Consider the following 5,574-nt stretch of genomic DNA (forward strand, 5'->3'; position numbering starts at 1 on the left):
CCCCCCCCCCCCCAAATAAATTTGCTTCTCAATTTAAGATTTATCCCACACAAATTTGCCCCAAACTGAATGAATGCTCCCAAATATAAAAATATCCAGAATTGGTACGGTATTTTTTTCATGCTTGAGTATAAAACACTTTTTTGAAGGTCGACTCTGATCTTTCCCTTTCTAGTTCCATGCGAGTTATTGAAAAATGTTTAGAATAAGCAACATATAAATTAGCTCTTAGGTTTTCCTTGTTAAAACTTTATGAATTGAGAAATAATATATTAATCGATATCATATTCAGATTTGAGTTAAAGGCCAGAAACCATAAATGAATATAATAATATCCGAAAATATTAACCTGCAAACTGAAAATGTTTTTGCTTTATATTATACATCAAGAACTGTCTGCAATAAAACTTGAAGAAGTTAAGCATGAAAATCTTTAGTTTTCCCAAAACCAACAAAATCGAATTTTATAAATTACAAGCAAATATTCTCCTAAAACCTACACCTTTATTTTATACAAAATTTCAATTAGACTCCATATCGTTACTTTTTGCTTTATAATAAAATAAAATAATTATAAATAGATATTAGCTTGAAATGAATTAATTGAAACAGAAGAAATATTTTTAAACCATTCTTTCTCATATTAAATACAACTTATTCCGAACTATAAGCCAAACAATTGATTTATAAAGTACTCATTTTTTAAATTTAAATAAAAATTAACACATACAGGGTTACCCACAAAGGATGAAACTTCATAGACGACGGTGAGGAATTTACAATGTCTGTTTCATTAACTTAATGATTTCCAGCAACTGCAAACTGTATTTTCTTTCGCCAAATCATTAAAAGCCATCATAGTTTATAATCTGACAATATTCAAGACAGAATATTTAAATTAACCACGAGATCCACGATTATTCTATTAGAGGTTTACATTCAGTATTTGATTCTAAATGTCGTCTTGATAATTCTGCATTTTAAAAATTGGCCTTCTTTCAATAGAGGGACTGTAAGTGTGGTTTCAAGCAAACATTGCAATACCTGATATACGACACCCTTGCTGCCTTAATCTGATAAATATGTGGAAGATACATAGATAAATATCTATAAATATCTATGGGAAGATACCTTCGGTTTCCTAACTTAAATAGTGTTTTAATTAACTGATAATTTCTCCATTGCTTCCAATAAGCAGGAAATGCGCAAGTCACTTCAACAGAGAACCCGCAAATGAAAATAATCAGTTAAAAGAACTAAACTTATAATTTTAATAACTTATATATCACACAATGCTTTTAAGGTTACAGTAATAACCCCGACAAATATACCATCTGAATTTATGGAGGGTCACTTGCAATTACGCTTACAGTCCCTTTAAACAAAGGTTAACCTTTTAATAAACTGAAAACGAAATTTCAAGTTACCCGGCCATTTTTAAAGTGAAATTTCAGATCTAACTTATTTATACAAGATTAAACCTAAGATTGCTTCTCTTTTTAAAGGTTTAATTTTCTATTGTCGATTCTCTTAATACTTAAGCATTTCTGCTTCAGCAAAAATATGGAGAATATTGTCAGAAATTACACTTCAAGTCAGATATACGGAAGCCATGAGCCACAACCTTACGGTCTTCCATGCTACAGCATTTGAGTCCGGCAGTTATTACGTTCTTAAAAAACAGCTTTGTAATTGAGATTTTCAAAAATCCAGCGATCCGTGATGCAAAAGTATATATAAAGATCTTATTCTTAACGTTTAAGTTTTCAACTGAAATAATGACGATTCTTTCAGTGTTAACTGCTTAACTTATTTCCCCCAAAAAATAAAAATTTTCCTCTTATTTTGAAAACCTTATGAACATTAAAAAAATTGAGAGAAGAAAAGTTGCATCACATGGGCTCCTGAAAATTTATTTCAAATTTTGCTCTAAATCACTGATCAAATACTGTTCTGGAGAATAAAACACTTAAATTCCTTGTTCTCCTGGTGGTGCTGGGTCTGAGGTATATTTTCTTCTTTGGATCTATCTTCTGGATCAGCTGCTACGAGACTATGAATATTCTCCTCTAACAAGTACATATATAAGAAATATTACAGTGTTCCATTAGAGCTCCTATATTTCAATCTGTTCTATATCTACATGGTTTACATGTAGTCAATGTGAATCGCTGATATAAAGTTAACACAATATTATAATATCTAAAATTGAACTTATTCAATATGGCTGGAAAAGGATCTGGTAAGAAAACTGGAGGTAAAACTGGTTCTCCTGCTAAACCTCTAACACCTAAGGATTCTGTATCATGTATTGTGAACAAGGTTACTGTAGCTACTCTGTGTGATAGTCTAAACCAGCTAAAGATCAGCCTAGGTCAAACCCCAGACCAGCAACAGAATCTGGATATTGTGGACACAGGGGAACAGGTGGATATAAGAGAAGTCATCTCTAACCTTATCTCTGCTGTTCAAGCTATTACCAGCAATGTAAACAAGATTAAATCTACTCAAGAAGAACAGGAAACCAAGATTAGATGGCAAGGAGATGAGATTAACGAAATTAGACAACGAGGTTTCAAGGGTAATGTGATAGTTTCTAGCTTACCAAATCAAGCTCAAGGAAAAGTCTCCTTGATAACAAATGACGAGGAACTAAGGAGAGAGAAGATTACAATGCAATCTCATATTATCAAACTAGTACAGGAGAAATACGACATCACAATTCCAGAATCAGATATTCAGGCCTGCCATCGCCTTCCAAACAAGTCTGTTCTCCTAAAAATCTGGAATAGAAAGTAAGGGTCAGCTTGGGAAAACCTAGTACGGAAGATTAAATCGCCAGAAAACAGCTCTTTCAATGTTTATTTCAACTTCCAGCTGACAAATAAACGTTCCAATCTTCTATACGAGTGTCGGATGTTGAAGAAGACAGGCAAGATTGACAAATTCTATTCTGATGAGAACGGGCATATCAAACTGAAGATCAAGAAAGATTCTAATGATAAGGTCAGGATTACATATGTCTCTAAAAATCCTCAGGATATACCGATCACCTTTACCGAAGAGGAGCTGGGAAAACTTTTTGTTTAAAGTTTTAGTTTTTCTTTAAAAATATTAATGTTCTTCATAATTCTTTATGGATATATTTAACAAGTCTATAATCCTACATTTATAGTTAACCATTTCAGCAATCACGTTATTTACTATGTTATTATTTGTTTATCATTATCTATTTGTATTTTATTTATATTTTTACAATCACTCCATCTTGAGTTTCCTTTTCTTAATTTTCTTTTTTACTTCCTTCTTCCCTTTTTCCTCCCTTTTCTTTTATTTGAAATGTTCTTCAAGGGGTTTGGAGACGCATGGGTTGGAATTAGTTGATTGGTTTAATGTAGGTCGGGTGGGATATTTTGGGGCTCAGCACACACAAAAGTTTATTAACAAATATGAATAACACTTATGGGATACAGGGTGATATGTATCAAGATCTTAAAAGTAGCTTAAATGATGTCGAATTATTGAATAACTTGGATGGAAAAACATGTAAATATTATGATATTGATGAATTTCAAACCAAGTTTAAAAATAATTCAGATAATTTCTCTGTGTTCTCTTTAAATATTCGTAGCTTGACTGGTAAATTGAATGAATTTCAAGAGTTCATAAGTGAATTAAATTATAAAGATTTTAATTTCAGTGTAGTTTCCATTCAGGAAACTTGGGACATCCCAATTCATTTAAATACAGATATACCTGGTTACAAGCCTTTAATATTTAAAACAAGAAAATCTTTAGAGTATAATAGAAACAATATTGGGGGAGGAGTTGGATGTTGGGTTAGAGATATTTATGAACACGAGACCATAGATAAAATATCATACTTTGAAGATAAACTTTTTCAATCACTCTTTATCAAAATAAAAACTGGAAAAAAGGATTTCAAAATAATAGGAAATATTTATCGGCCTCCTGGATCAAATATAACTGTTTTCTTAGATAAATTACAAGAAATTCTAAACATTATTTCTTCTGATCAATTATTATCTAAAGCTGAAGAAGTAATATTGATGGGAGATTTTAATATTAATCTTCTAAATCATGATAACCATGTTGGAACTTCTAATTATTTGAATACCCTGCTTAATTTTGGTCAACTTCCTCTTATCACACTTCCTTCTAGAGTTACTTATATTGTCACCAATATGGATTTAGAACCAAACATGACACCTCACATCCACTTTTACAATTCTTAGATAAAATTTACCAAGGTTTGAAAAAGGATGAATCTGAATATACCTTGGGAGTATTCTTAGATCTAAAAAAAGGCCTTTGATACTGTTGACTTTGAAATACTTTTAGGAAAGCTGAATCATTATGGGTTCAGAGGTATCACTAACGAATGGCAAACTTCCATTATCTTTTAATGGAATGTTTTTAGCGTTAGCAGAACCAAACAGAACAAAAAGTTATAAATTAGAATTAGTTAACAATAAATATCTAGAAAGTTTTCCTACGGTTTTTCTTCCAAGGACCTGGAACTCTATTCCATTGGAAATAAAATCATCAGGCACCCTAGCAAGTTTTAAAACAAGTTTTCTTCCAAGGACCTGGAACTCTATTCCATTGTAAATAAAATCATTAGGCACCCTAGCAAGTTTTAATTATTATTTATTTTTTTGTTATTTAGGGTTAGGTTATGGTTAGGGTTAAGGGGGTGGGGGTCCAAAAATCGTTATCTAGGAATATACCTTATGCCTTTAAGATCCACACACAATATTATTGTGAAAGGGGGCCAGTATAAGGGGGTGGGGGCAAGTACTATTTTCAAACAATCAAATTTTAACAAGTGGTAATAGTGAAAACAAAATATTTGAGTTTATAAATAAATAATTTAGAGTGTATAAATTTAATCATAATACCTGACGAATGCGTAACCTCTTGATTTGCCCGAGAACTTATCAGTCGGGATATAAACCTCGTTTATCGTTCCGTACTTCTTAAACAACCTCTCCAAGCTCTTCTCCCTGGAGGTGTACGGCACCCCGTTCACCTTTATAGTCTTCATCTTTAGTTATTACAAGAGGATTCTGAAATTAGACACAAGTTACGAATGTAAAGTAAGTTAGAACGTATTTTTTATACATAATCAGAAGCACTGGGCAGTGACTGTGAGCAACCTACAACACACAGATATGTTTAATTAACAAATGCTATGCTCATGCGCATTGCGCCAACTGCTGTCTGTTTGAGAGCATCAAATTTTAAATGTAACGCGGTAAAGTTAGTTCACAGAAGTCGTCTTAGTTTGCCAAAATAAAAAATTAAATTATCTCCAATCTTCATCGCAGAAATAAGCACATGATCAGTGATCTAGCATTTTCTGTAAAAAAATTTCTATTATCCTTCTTAAATTTTTCAAAATGATTCATTCTTCTTAAATTTTCTCCCAAATCGTTATCTAGACCCATTGACGCGGTCTAATTTTATGTCGGACACCCTGTATTATAATGAACCTTTTATTGAAATATATTAAAATAATTGAATTACTGAGAAAATTCAAAATAACAATAA

This window comes from Eurytemora carolleeae, unplaced genomic scaffold, assembly GCF_000591075.1.
Source record: "Eurytemora carolleeae unplaced genomic scaffold, Eaff_2.0 scaffold494, whole genome shotgun sequence".
Classification (NCBI taxonomy): domain Eukaryota; kingdom Metazoa; phylum Arthropoda; class Copepoda; order Calanoida; family Temoridae; genus Eurytemora; species Eurytemora carolleeae.